We start from the raw sequence: 16198 nt of genomic DNA, 5'->3' as shown, positions 1-16198 counted from the left end.
ATATGTACATGATGAAATGCAATATTTTTGATTTTTTTATGTTTTTATATGTTATGCCAATGCAAATGTGAATGTATGAAATGCAGATGAATATGATATGCAAATAACTATTTACATGATAAAAATGTAAGATGTGCTAACATGTGTTGTGTGCAAGATGTGATGCAATTGTAATATCTATATGTATGTATGAAATGCTTAATACGTGGTAATGCAGGTGCAACTACATGAAATGCAAATATTTTTGGCATGTCATTATACTCAGTCGTGTGATAGCAGGCTACACGGACTCAAGAAGGATGATGGAGGTCAATCAAGAAAGGGGGATGGAAGATAGAAGATATGAAAGTGAAAGAGCTTCTTGTGTGTTATCATCATTGAGCTTTATTATGGCAAAATAGGTTATGACCATCTAGGCATATGTGCGACCCAGAAAGTCATTGTACCTATTTGCATGGAGATAAGACAGTCGCAAACAAGGAATGCTCCAGTTCATACTAGACTCACAGTGTCCTCATATCCTTGGACAAGTCATAGCATTACTAAGAGACAATCCACAGACAGCAAAAGAAAAATAGGTGACGATACCCCATCCTCGCCTTTCTAGTCAAAGACATCCTGGAGATAGAATCTCTAGTCAGAGACATCCTGGAAAAGCTAAAAGACATGTCACCAGAAAGATAAAATCAAAAGAAAACCAAGACTCAACACCAACATCCATTGTAGTCCTCAAGTTTAGTGTCTCTTGTCACTTGTATAAGTCTTATTTGATTGTGGTCACAATGTTTACTTTCACAAAAAGGATAGATAACACTGAACCATAATGTTGTCTGAGTCTGTTGAAAGATTTGATTTGTTGAAGCCCATTGCTGCTTGTCTCATTTGAAACTGACTGAATCCATGAAACTGATACTTTATTATGGAGAAGATGAAACTTTATTGTGGATTGGTGATGCAAATCTTTCTTTATTGTGGATTATGTGCGGATAGACTGAAGAAAACTGGAATAAACTATACTTCTCAGAACGTGTGATGCTTTTAGTTCCACGCCCATCACTAGACGTAGGATTTGCCTTAGCCATAGATAGGAGCTGATTTATTATGGATGGAAAGGTTGGATTATTAGGAATGGATAACCAATCTTGGGTAGATCAATAACAAGCCATGATGGGAATGGGTAAGGTTTATTATGAATGGATAGGTTGTGAGTGTGTGCAAAGTGAAAGGATGAGATGGAATCCTGAAGGAGGGAGGAGCAATGTCTCTACGCATGGCGCTGGTGACCCAGTTTTCACCATGGTATTTTCCCAGGGCGCCACCAAAGTGGTTTTCACCATTGGATGAAATGTTTTTCTATTTTTTCAAATTTTTTGTGTTACAAGGCGCTTGTTTGCCAAGTTTTCACCAGGTAACGATTTTTTTATTTTTATGATTTTTTTTTGTATTTTTGAATTTTTTGATTTTTTTTTGTATTTTTAAATTAGGATACTCTGAAGAGCTATGTGTAAAACCTACGAAGGTGCATGTTGTTTATAGGATCCTCTAAAGGTTCGCCCTCTGTGGTTGAGAGCTGATATGCACCGGATCCATAGGCTGATGTGATGATGTAAAGACCAAGCCAGTTTGGTTCGAACTTGCCCTTCTTCTCTCTGTCTTGCTGATTTTTAGGATTTTCTTTGAGAACCAAGTCACCTACCTCAAATGTGTGAGGCTTGACTTTATGATTGTAGTTGTGACTCATTTGTTGTTGATAAGCCTTGAGGTGATTAAAAGCAGTTTGTCTTCGTTCATCCAATAGTTCAAGTTCTTGTAAGTGAGAGACCCTGTAGTCTTCATCACTGATAATGTTTTGCAAAGATACTCGTAAAGAGGGTAACTCAACCTCAATAGGCAAGATAGATTTAGTGCCATAAACAAGTGAATAGGGTGTAGCTCCTGTAGGTGTGCAGACACTTGTGCGGTAAGCCCAAAGTGCGGGATTAAGTTGGATATGCCAATTGCAGCCAGCGTCATCGACTGTCTTTTTGAGGATTTTAAAGATTGTTTTATTAGACGTCTCAGATTGATTGTTACCTTGGGGGTAATAAGGTGTGGAAAAATGATGGGAAATATGGAAGCGGTCACAGAGTTCACGAACATCTTGATTTTTGAAGGGACGCCCGTTATCGGTGATGATGGAAACAGGAATACCGTATCAACAAATGATATAGTTGAGAATGAATGTAGCAATTTGTTTTGCAGTGACTTGTGTAAGAGGCATGACTTCGATCCATTTTGTGAAATACTCTATGGCAGTGATGATGAATTTATGACCATTGGAGGAAGGAGGGTGAATCTTGCCTATGAGATCGAGTCCCCATTGGCAAAAGGGCCAAGGAGTCACAATTGGTTGAAGTTCTTGCGCTGGTGCATGAATGAGGTCTCCATGAATTTGACACTGCTTACATTTCTTGACAAACTGATATGAGTCTTTTTCCATAGTGGGCTAGTAATATCCAGTCCGAATGAGTTTCTTGGCTAAGGTAGGACCACTAGAATGTGGACCACATATCCCTTCATGAACTTCATGTAACGCAATCTAAGCTTTGTCCCCTTCTAAACATCTAAGAAGAGTGCCATCTAGACCTTGATGGTATGGGATATCGACTAAAATGACGTATCGAGAAGATTGGCAAATGAAAGTGCGACGTTGGTTATTGGATAGGTCAGGAGGAAGGGTATTGTCATGAAGGTATGTGAAAATGGGACCATATAACTAGGACTCAGGACCGACGACACATATCATCTCAGTAGGAGTGATCTCATATGAGGGAACCAAAAGGTTATCCACCAAGAACTCATAGCGGGTCTCATTCTGTGGTAGATCAATTAGTGAAGCAATTGTAGCCATAGCATCTGTGGCTTGATTATGCTCTCTTGGTATCTACTCAAAGTCTAACTTCATGAAATGTCGTTTCAGGTCATCCACCATTCTTTTGTAAGGCATTAATTTTTCATCCTTTGTTTGGTAGTCATCAGTTGCTTGACGAATTACAAGTTGAGAGTCCCCAAAAACATGAAGTTCCTAGATCTTCAACTGCACTGCAATCCGTAATCCAGTTGTTAATGCTTCATATTCCGCTATGTTATTTGTGCAGGGAAATGATAATCGATATGATTTTGGTATGGAATCCCCTTGAGGAGTTATAAAGAGGGTACCAGCTCCTACCCCATGCTGTGTGTATGAGCCGTCAAAGTATAGCTGCCAAGGCTTTGCGTGTGACACTGTCAAGATGGATTCATCTGGGAATTTTAAAGTTAGAGGAACATCATCTATCATGGGAGCATCTGCTAATTGATCTATAATGGCTTGTCCTTTTATTGCTTTTCTGTCCACATACTCAATGTCAAATTCACTCAGGAGTATCACCCATTTGGCTAGTCGACCAGTAAGCGTTGCCTTATTGAGAAGGTATTTCAATGAATCAATCCTTGCGACCAACTTAGTTTTATGAGTTAACATGTAATGTCGCAATTTCTGTGAAGCAAAAACCACAACGAGACACGCACACTCAATTGGTGTGTAGTTTAACTCATATCCCACCAATGTGCGATTGATGTAGTAGACTACCTTTTCTTTGCCCTCGACAACCTGTTGTGATAAGAGTGCCCCCAGTGTTGTTGAAGTAGCTGATATGTATAGTAATAGAGGTTGATCTGGAACTAGTGGCATCAAAACTGGTGGATTCAAAAGATAATCTTTGAGTGTTTGGAAAGCCTATTGACAGTTATCATCCCATTTGAATTTGATGTTTTTATGTAGCAAGTGCTGAAGAGGATTACATTTATCCGCAAGTTGTGCTATGAATCTTCGTATGGACTGGAGTCTCCCTTGCAAAGATCGAAGTTGACTAATATTTCATGGTGCTTGCATCTCTAGGATGGCCTTGACTTTTGTTGGATTGGCTTTGATTCCTCTTTTTGAGACAATGAATCCCAGGAGCTTCCTGGAGGTTACTCCAAAGACACATTTCTTAGGGTTTAATCTTACTTTATATTTTTCCAACTGATCAAAGATGACTGAAAGTATGTCCAAATGTGTATCTCTATCTATTGATTTGCTCAAGAGGTCGTCAACATAATCTTCCACAGTAACGTGCATGAGATCATGAAAGATAGTAGTCATGGCTCTTTGATATGTAGCACCTGCATTTTTTAGCCCAAAGGGCATGACATTCCAAAAGAAAGTTCCCCAAGGACAAGTAAATTCCATTTTGTGTTGATCCTCAGATGTGATTTTTATTTGATTATAATGAGAGAATCCATCCATCAAAGATAACATTGCATGACCTGCTGTGAGATCTACAATCAAATCTATGTTTGGTAATGGGAAGTCATCCTTAGGAAAAGCTTTGTTGATATCTCTGAAGTCTGTACATATTCTGATGCTACGATATGGTTTACTAATAGGCACTAAGTTGGAGATCTATTCAGGATAATCAATTGGGCGTATGAATCCGACATCCTATAATTTTTCAAGCTCTACCTTGACTAATAATGCCACTTGTGGTTGCATCTTTCTTAATTTTTGTTTCATTGGTTTTGCCCTCGGTTTAACTTTCAAATGATGCATTACCAAATCCGGATCCAATCCAGGCATATCAACATATGACCATGCAAAATTGATTTGTCGCTCTGTGAAGAAACTTATGAATTTGGATCTTTTTGTCTCCATCAGAGATTGTGCTAGGAATATGTTATGTGGACTTTCTTCTGTACCAATGTTTGTTTTGATGGTCTCCTCTACCAACACAGATGATTTTTCTTCATATGATGCTAGGAGAATGTCGAGCCTTCCATCCTCGGGCGCCTCAGAGAGGTTTTCGCCCTCAGATACGTCCTTTCTTTTTACTTTTTTGGGGTCAGACATTGCCACAACATGGTTTTCACCATAAGACCCTTGACTTGTTTTTATTTTTATGTTTTTGCGACTAGAAGGCTTGACAGCCTCACCAAAATACACAATGCTGTTGAGTTCTATAGTGTATCCTGCTTTATGGTCCCCAGGGGGAAGATCATCTCGTATGCCTAGATAATCAATAAAGGCTTCATCATTTTGGAATGTGTCAAACTATGCAGGTCCTTCATGGTCTCAGTCAATAAGTTGGTGGTGAACAAGGGGAAGGCCTTTGATGTCTTCGAAGTTAGAGGGCTAAGAGTGAAAATGCAGTTATATTCAGGTATATCGAGGTAGTCATCGAGGTCATTGTTGGCACTCTCCTCATTTGTCTCGATCGTGAACGAATCCAAATTATCATCAATAGTAGTGCATTCTGGGACAGGTGTTCTCATTCTATGTGATTTCGACCTAGAACCTAGAGGCAAGGACTATATGGGGTCCTCAGGGGTTGTTTCTTGACCAACTTTGAATTTTCTATATATTCTTCTTCTTCTGTGGGTTCACCTGGTTCTCTAAAAGTCTCGGTGAGTTCACAGTCACTGGAGGATTCATCTGAATCCCATTCCCATTCATTAGAGTCTGTGTAATAGCGATTATCTTGTTGAATTCTAGTAGCTTTGATTTGTAATGCTTCTCCTGTCTTTTGAGTGTTTACCTTGGAAGTCATGAAACCAAGTCCTTTAGAGCGTTCCTTTTTGAATGTCAATTCAGGTTGGAAAGGTTCAATGATGCCTTCCTTTCTTAAGCCAAGATGAATTTTTCCATCATACCCAAATTTTTGTAGGATCTTGAATCCTTTGCCATAATTTTCACATGGTAGGCTGATGTGATCTTGTGTATCATTTTCAAGGTCTTTGTAAAGCATTTTGTATAAGTCTTCTTCTTCTAGTTCACCCCATCTTTGAAAGATAGTAGGGTCCCATTTGAGTATAATGATAGATACCTTCTTATTAGGATGTGGTCTTCCATATTCTTTTGGTGAACTCATAACTTGTTGTAAGCACATGGTTTGATTCAAAGTGTATTCACCCATGCCCTTGTCCTGAAATTTCCCTTTAAGCTCACCTTGTTTTGACGTCAAAGGTTTTAATGATTCAGGATCAATTTATGTAGAAGAAGGGACAACTTCCCTATTACTTGGAATGATCGTCTTAGTTTTTGGTCTCAATTTATTGCAGTATATGAATGGATTAGGATCACCATTAACTGTTATTTCAACTCCGTTGTGAGGAAACTTAATGCATTGGTGATATGTAGATGGGACTGCCCTCATTTCATGAATCCAAGGACGTCCTAGTAATATATTGTATGTGAGATCTAGGTCTAGGACTTGACAAACCACATCCTTTGTAACTGGCCCAAATCTGAGAGGCAAGGTGACTATGCCTTTGGATGAACGCTCTTCATCATCATATGCCTTGATGGTAATTTTGTTTGTAGAATTCACAGCTTTATCTGAATATCCCAATTGTTTAATAATGCTCAATGTACAAATGTTTAGACATGCTCCTCCATCTATCAGGACTTGTTTTATTCGATTTTTGTGTATGAAGGCTTCAATGTGTAATGGTGCATTATGTGGCTGACTTACAAAGGCTTCATCAGCTTCTATGAATGTGAGGGAGTGTGGAATGGAAAGGTATCCCACCATGGCTTGAAACTGGTCCATGTTCAGATCAGTAGGGACAACAGTGTCTCTCAAGATTTTGTCAAGAATAACTTTATGTGTGGGGGATATGCATAAGAGCTCAAGGATGGAGATGAGCGCGGGTGTCTTCCCCAACTATTCTACAAGGTCATATTCAGGTTTGGTTGATGAGGAAGTAGTTGTGCACACATAAAATCTGAGAGCAAATATATCAAGCAAGATCAATGGAGATAGGAAGAATGGAGATTCAAACCCTATTGGACATGTGATGGTATAATCTTTGTTATTTCATTTGATTTTCATTATCTTAGGTAATCTTCATATGTTATGATAGATCTTTGTTGTTGTTAGGCTAGGGTTTTGTGGTCGAATTCATTTAGTCTTTCAATATTGTTGTTTCCATTTTTACCATAAACAAGTAGAACATAATTTAAAGTCTGCCTTCATCTTCTTCCAAAGTGTTCTCCAAAAATATCCAACAAACTTAGTATCTCTGTCATAAACTATGCTCTTAGGTAATCCATGTAATCTCAAACTTCCTTGAAAAATAGGTTTGCTATATGCACTGCATCTATTATCTTCCCACAAGGTATGAAATGCACCATTTTTCAGAATCCATCTACCACCACAAATATAGAATCATTTCCTCTCAGTGTCTTAGGAAATCCAAGTATGAAATCCATGCTTATGTCCTCCTAAGGTCTCTTCGAAACTTTCAAAGGCTTATACAATCCAACATTCTGATCACTACCTTTTGCAACTTGAGAGATTCTACAAATTTGCACAAATTTCCTAACATCCTTATGAATCCGAGGCCAAAAGTAATTCTAACTAATCAATGCCACTGTCTTATCAACACCAAAGTGTCTGGCTAATCATCCACTATGCTTCTCCGTTATCAGACTCTCCCTCATATAACTCCTAGGTATACACAATTGGACTCCTCAAAACAACATCTCATATTGAATGAAATAGTCTAACCACTTAATTCTATCCACCATAACTAGTTCCTTACAAGCTTTCCAAGGTTTTGCAAAATTTGGGTCATCCTGAATACAAGTTCTTCAATTCCTCAAAACCTAATACATCCACTCTCATCTCTGTTAGCAAGGTCCTCCTTTTGCTTAATGCATCAACAACTCTATTTTATTTCCCACTTCTTTCCTTGAAAATAATTGTATAAATCTGCAATAACTCTACCCATCTCATATGTCACTGGTTCAACTTACTTTGATTGTTCAAATATTGCAAATCTTGATGATCAGTATACAACACAAACTCCTTAGGCAATAAATAATGACCCCACTTCTTCAATGCTTGAATTATGCCATATAATTCTTGATCATACACATAATATCTTCTTCTTGCATTATTCAACTTCTCATTGAAATAAGCTATAGGTCTACCTTCCTAACTTAACACTGCTCCAATTGCATTCCCACTTACATCATAATCCACTTGAATTACTTTGCTAAAATCTGGTAAAGCTAACACAGGTTGCTCTGTCACCTTTTGCTTCAACAACTCAAAAATCCTATTTGATCTAGTTGTCCGCTTGAAGTCCTTTCCATCTCCTCTCATTTCTTTTGTCATAGGGCTACAAACTGAACTAAAATTTCTGATAAACTTTCGATAGAAACTAGCCAATCCATGGAAGGATCTTACCTCTCCAATTCTTTTTGGTGTAGGCCATTCAACAATTTCTCTTACTTTCTCAGGGTCCATCTTCAATCCATCTCCAGATATCACAAATCCCAAATAGACTAATTCTTCTTTCATGAAACTGCACTTCTTAATGTTTATCAACAATTTTTCTTCTCTCAACCTTTGCAAAACTTGTCTCAAATGCAACATATGTTCTTCCTTTCTCTTACTGAAAATTAAAATATCATCCAAATACACAATAAAAAACTTACCCAATAATTTCTTCAATTCTTTGCTCATCAACCTCATGAAAGTACTCGGTGCATTAGTCAATCCAAAAGGCATCACCAACCATTCATACAATCCTTCATTTGTCTTGAATGTTGTCTTCCACTCATCTCATTCCCTAATTTTGATATGATGGTATCCACTCTTCTAGTCTATCTTTGTGTAGTATTTGGCTCCACTCAAACAATCCATTATGCCATCCATCCTAGGTAAAGGAAATCTATACTTCACTGTGATCTTGTTTATTGCTCTAGAGTCAGTACACATTCTCCATTCTTCTTAGGTGCTAACACTGCTGGTACTGCACAAGGAATCAAACTTTCTCTGATCAAACCTTTCCTCAACAATCCCTACACTTGTCTATTCAACTCCTCATTCATTGCCATTGTCATCTGGTGTGCTGTTTTATTAGGCAAACTAGCTCCAAGAATTAGGTTCATGCAATGACTGATACTTCTCATAGGGGGTAATCCATCAAGAACATTATCTGAAATGATGTCTCCATATTCTATCAGCAACTCTTTTATCTCCTCCAGTTGTTCTTCTTCATGCTTAAGATCTTCAGTCTTCTTAGGAAGTATAGAAAAATATACATTCTCATGTCTCATCCCATCTAGGAATTTCCTTCCATCTACCAAATAAATTCTAGCACTTGAAAAAACTTCAGTTTTCAGAGGCCATTCCAAGGGTAACAAGGTCTACTTCATCCCATTTGCAACAATAGTGTATATGTTCTTCCTCCCATCATGTATTGCCTGTCTATCAAACTGCCAAGGTCTAACCAAGAAGATATGACATATATCCATAGGCATAATATCACATAAAACTTCATCATGATAAGATCCAATCTTCAATTTTACCAAACATTGTTCACTTACTAGTATCTTATGATCATACTGAGTTCATGCTACCTGGTAAGGCTTAGGGTGCTTCAATCTCTCCAAATTCAGCTTATTCACCATCTCCTCTAAAACAAGATTATCTAAACTAACAGTGTTAATTATAACTTTATAACACTTACTAGATACTTTACATCTGGTCTTGAACAAATTTCACCTCTGCAAGGGATCTTCATCCTCTCCAGTATGACACAAAGCTCTCCTCATTACCAATAATTCCTCATCTTCTGGTTTATTAGCTACTTAGGTATGGTCTTATTCTTCCAATGCTGCTCTTCTAGTGTTCTCTGCCTTCTTACATTCAAAAGCATGATTTCCTTCTCCTTCGCACTTAAAGCAAGTTCCTCTAAACACTCTTTTATCTTGTCTTTTGTCTTCTTTTCCATAACCCTCATTTTTGTATCCATCAGGTTCTCTTCTCTGGTAAAAATTTCTATCATCCTTCCGATATGAATTACCATCTCTACTAACTTCCTTGTCTTTGTTTTGGTCTATACTTGGGTCCTCTTCCTCTGGAATAGCTTCCTCCTCCTTGAAATCTACCACCTCTACCTCTTTGCTTGTTCTCATGTCTTTTTTTCAACTTGTCCTCTACCTTTAGGGCATATTCATAGGCTTCCTTAACACTTTGCAACTTGGTCAGACTGAGTTCATCTTGTATAGACATCCGCAACCCATTCAGGAACCTAGCAACTTGTTCAATCTAATCATCAGTATGTCCGGATCTGATAGTCAACTTGTAGAATGCTTAAGTATACTCCTTAACACTAGATTCCTTCTACTTCAGATTTTTCAACTTTTAGAACAGATTCACTTGATAATCAATAGGCATAAACTTTGATTTCAACTTTTTAACCATCTGTTCCCAATATTTAATCTTCTCTTTACCTTTTCTTTATCTATCTACCTGCAAATGTTCTCACCAAAGAGATTCATGCCCTTTCAACTTAGTGCAAGCATATCTCACCTTTTTATCTTCAGCGGTGCCTTCAAAATCAAAATACTTTTTCATCTCCACGATCCAATCTAGCAATTCATCCGAATCCAACTTGCCATCATAATTCAGTGGACTAGAATGTGGTCTGGTATTATCTCTTGTCAAGGCTTTTATGAACCTCTCTTCATCCAGATCATTCACTAGTGTATTTGCTCTTACTTCTCCCGCTCCCACTTCTTCTTCTTCTTCATCTTCATTCACATCCTCATTATGGTGACCTTTTGTCTAGGTCGTTTCAACAACTTTCAATCAGGCTGCAACTCCTCTCAACATTTCCATCACCGTAGGGTCTGCATTTCCATGTGCTCCACTACCTCTAACATTTCCTCTTCACGCCATCTTCACACCAGTCCTCTACAACTGCAAGCTGGATCCTCAATCCACCACCTTACAACAAAATCTTATAGGACTTCGCAATCTCTGGAATGAAGTCTCGCTCTGATACCACTTGGTGCAGTCATGATAGGAGGGTCCTCAAAGAGAATAATCTGGACCATGTAGCAAGAGTTAACACAACAAAAGAGATACAATGTGATAGAGGCAATGTAGAAAAGGCTTTACTATATCATAAAAATTAATCACAAACTACCGGCAACATGCAGGCTCACAAGGTTTGGCTCACAGGCCTAATTACAAACATGCTCAATTACAATATCAAGGCTCAAGCAAGAATGCGAGCCAACTCTGGACTTCCTAACCTTAATATTTATCCTCTATGTTGCCTTCTACATGCTTGATTACATTGATTTATATGATCACTAAGAATGATCTGTGTTGGCCCAAGATAAAACAAATGTCGATGAACAAGATGTAATGTGAAAAACAACAAGGTCGGCCTCCACCAAAGAGATCCTTCCAAAAAATCCATAGAATGAAGTGTGTACCAAAGGGAAGGTTGACCACAAACCAAGGAACATTAGAAACAATGAACTGAAGCTCCACAAGCTACGAAAATGATTTGCAAGATTCACCAATAGCAAATAGGTCCAAGTGGTTCTGGTGGTCCAAGCTAGAAAACTATCTTCAATTCTAGAAGCGAAAACTTGTCGAAAAAGGATCCAAACGTCTTGTAGACTTAGGATAATGTAGATGAACATGTCTACGAACAAAATCCAGATCTGCAAGATCCAGTGAGGAAATGTAAAGAAACACAGAAAGAAAAGCCGAAACTACAAAATAGGAAACCAATTGAAAAAAAATATAATCTGGTTGATGCAAGATTGCCACAAACTAGGGATGGTCCTACATCAGTTTCTCATTTGGAGAGGTAGATAGAGTTTCACTCATACCTTCTTAGCTTTCATCCTTGCCTTTATGTGCAAGATGTTTTTGTTACATCATGTTGTATGATAATTATTTTATCTTGTGTGTTTATTTTGTGGAGTATTTTTTGTCTTTGCAAGTGGATCTTGATTGCACTCCAACACTTTGAAATACAACTTCTTCTACCTATCATTTTTAAACATGTGTGTGTGTGTGCGTATAAATATATGTCAAAATCGACTTGCAAAGATAAAAAATACTCCACAAAATCAACACACAAGATAAAACAATTTATATATGCAACATAATTTTTAAAATAAATATTATATATAGAATAATTTTGCTATTAGTTTTATAATTTTTAATAAAGAAAATAGTAAAATATAAATATTTTTTGTATTAACAAATAAAAAATTACACACACACACACATTTATGTATGTATACGTGATCATATGTATGTATGTATATGTATATGTGTACATATACATATACATATACATATACATATACATATACATATCTATACATACATACATATATATACATATCTATACATACATACATACATACATACATACATACATACGTATGCATGCATGTATGTATGTATGTAAATTTGTGTCAAACATTTAAATATGTAACATAATTTTAAAAGTAAATATTATATATAATCATTTTTCTAGTAATATTTTTTTAATATATAAGATAGTACAATACAAATATTTTCTATATAATAATAAAATCACAAATATCATTACCCAAACATACAACTACAATGTGCTCATGTACACATTGGTGGCTATCCATATGGGGACTACATCTAGGCACAAATTTGTTAGTGGTGGTATGCATATTGCAATGACGATTAAATATGGTCTAACCTAGATGAGGCATAACAAAATGAGATATCTAATAGGATACTCCTGATTATTATAATATAAATTTATACAACATGAAGGAATGCAATACCATCTAAAAATAATTATATAGGTAGAACATTCAAAATCTATACAATTCATTAGTTATTCTATTTTATGTGATGGATGATTAGACTGCACTGCACCACAAACACAACCCTCACCATTACATTTTGTTTGAACAAATAGAACTTCAGATAACTCATATACACATAAAATGAATCCAATGTTGTGTGAAGCATATAATACACCCGTATCTCTTTCTATTAAGTGTTAAAAATGGTAGATCAACAAATCGTAAATTGTAAAGAAATTACATCATGATTGCACAATAAAATCAAATATATATATTTAGATTAATTTTCGGTTTTTTAAACTTACAAAATAAATAAAGAAAGAACAACAAACTATAAATTTTTAGAAGCATCATGGACCAAGTCTCCATGGAACACCCCCAAACTGCTCATTTATAGGCAAAAGTCTTGGCTCTACATGTGCGAGGGTTTCTCATTTCTTGATGCATGTTGCTTCTTGTCCTAGCCTTGATATTCGTTCTTGCCTTGGTAAAGGTGCTCAGGCTCGAACTCTCTTTTCTTAGTTGCGTCTATGCTATCATTTTTGTGTGTTTATGGGTTGTCTACTTTTATTTCCTCATTTTAAAAAACTATTGGTCAATTACTGTAACATAGTACTTCCCTATTCTAGTGAGTGATTTCTCACACAAATGCATTGAAACTTTGAACAAGTTGTATGGACACTAAGCCTCAAGTGGCAGGAAAGGAGGACATTGACCCTAAAAAGAATGTGCAATCAAAACAAAATATAAATGACAAGGGTAGCAAAACATTCGAGAAAGTTTGCAGTAAGCAAAAGTAGAAGAAATTATGGAAGTAGCCGCATACAATGTGCGAATCAGAGGACATTTTGTAGGGTCCCTATGAGGTGAAGGAGGAGTAGGTAGTAGCATCCAAACCGAAGGAGGTAAGGATTCTATCCTGCAAAGGGTCCTAAGACTTAATCCTAATGAAGAAATGGTGCTTGCTATGAAAAAAGAAGAATATCATCTTAAGAATACTGTTATGTTTTTTGTGTCTGGATATTAAAACCCTTCTAGCTAGGAGATTTTTAGATAACAGGCTTAAATCCTATACGGGGTAAAAAATTAGGAGTGTATGTATCATTCTTTAGGATGATTCAATATGGATTATTTGTTATTTTTTAAAAGAATAATAAATGCAAAAGAAGGTTGTTGAGAAAAAATATTTGAATGTGGGAAAGTCCCTACTTAAAGTTGTTCCATGGTCACCTAATGTGTCTCAAAGAAAAATATTTATTTTCTCCACGCCCTGACTATTTTTCAAAATTTAATTAGATAGATGGATCTCCTTTCCTTAAACTTAAAGCTAAGTGTCTATATAAAAATCTTGTTTAGTCAAACTATATCCTTGATCATGCTAATAAGAAGTGGAATCTAGATTGGGAACATAAATAATGGTCTAAAATATTTCCTAAATGTTGGTCTAAAAAGGTTGATTGAACAAAAGGAGTTGCTTTAGGTGGTAGTTTATGACCCAAAAGTTGGTCTTATACAATAATTAAATCAATTATTTCTTATGTGGTTGTCTTGAAGATTATAATTTGTATCTTTTTAAAATGTAAGTATGTTGCTTTATTTTGGTCATTGTTTATAGGGAATATTAATGGGTGGGATATAAATGATAAAAGGTATCAGTTTGAAGTTATAGTTGGGTATGTCAAAGGGTTGAGTGAGAAGTCTAATGTGTTTTGGTTTAGTTTGACTATTAAAATCTCATGGTTTTTATGAAAAAAATGAAATGAGCATGTTTACCATAGCAAGGATAGGATCCTTACTAGGTCTATCTATAGATTCACAACTTTATTGATCATGGAATAGGTCACTTTAACACTCAAGTTGGTAGTGGACATGCTTATGAAAGTGTTAGGAGATGGATCTTCACCACTGTTTAAAGAGGACATTAAAGAGGCTAACTACTTGACACAAGATCTCACAAAGGTTGATAAGACGTTTCAAGATGAGTATATTAATTTTTCAGAATGTCTACATAAAGGAACATTAACACCAGTTAATGTGAGATGCAACTGTTAGAGACTTGGAAGTCTTCATTCAAAATTTTGATACCACCAGCTAGGAGAGGATCTCCTCTCCGCTTGAAAAATATGAATCCTTTCAAGAAAGAAAAGTGTAGCTTAAAGACAAATACAAAGAGAAAGGTAAAGAGATAGCTAAAGGAGAGGAACACGACAATGATGAAGAAGGAGAACAACAAGATAAAAAATACGAAGATGAATAGTTGTTGGCAACCTGTGTACCTTTTTGATATACTAATCATAAAAATTGATATGGTAGAAGGAGAACAACAAGATTAAAAATACAAAGATGAATAGTTGTTGGCAACCTGTGTACCTTTTTGATATACTACTCATAAACATTGATATGGCTAATATGTATTTAATATGATCTGTACAATTTATCTTGGATATTTTGAGCTTAAAGTTTGATATGCAGTTATAGTTTGACTAGCCTAGTTAGGGATGTAATGGACGATCTTCTTGATCACCACTATTTGCAACCAAACTATATTTTTGTGGAAATAGTATTGGCAACCGACTTTAAATTTAAAAATATTCTATAAAATTCATAAGTTATTCCATTTTATGTGATGGATGATCAGACTACACTATACACCACAAACACAACCATGACCTTTACATACTATTTAAATAAATAAAACTTCACATAACTCATGTGTACATAAAATGATTCCAATGTTGTGCAAAGTAATTTAATATACAATCTCTTTCTATTAAGTGCTAAAAAGTGGTAGAGCAACAAATCGTAAATTGTAAATAAATTACATCATGATTATATATATATATATATATATATATATATATATATATATATATATCTAGACACGCACACACACACACGATACAATGCAATGGCTTTGTAATGCCTTATTTTTTCCCATAGAAAAAAACTTATTGGAATGAATTTATTGTGTAAACCTTAAGTTTTTCAACAACCCCCTTAAGGTTAAAACTATAAAAGAAAGAAAGAAAGAACAACATGGATTCACTACAATAATCCAACTAGAAATTTGGAGAAGCATCATTGACCAAGTCTCCATGGAACACATCAAATTTCTCATTTTTAGGGAAAAGTCTTGGCTAACCGTTAAACCTCTTTAGAACCCAAACTACTCATATTTAGGAAAATGTGCTCATTATCCAACAATATCCATGAATTATCCACAAGCATACCACTCCTTCTACGAATTGAGACAAACTCTATTGTTCACATTAACACAACCAGGTCAATCAACTATGAATTGATGCTAACTCAATCATCAGAATAACACATATACAAAACTATGAACCAAGACAAAATCAATGATCCATAGGTACCACTCACCATGTCTACAAATCAAGACAACTATTTGCAAACAAAAACAATTGTTATGCCCCCTCTTGCTCTAGGAAGGGATGCAAACAATAAGACTGTGTTGCTTCTTATATAGTATATCGTCCTCGAGCGAGAAGCTCAAGATGATACATG

This window comes from Cryptomeria japonica, chromosome 1 (genome assembly GCF_030272615.1).
Source record: "Cryptomeria japonica chromosome 1, Sugi_1.0, whole genome shotgun sequence".
NCBI lineage: Eukaryota > Viridiplantae > Streptophyta > Pinopsida > Cupressales > Cupressaceae > Cryptomeria > Cryptomeria japonica.
Note: the sequence above shows the minus strand (reverse complement) of the source record.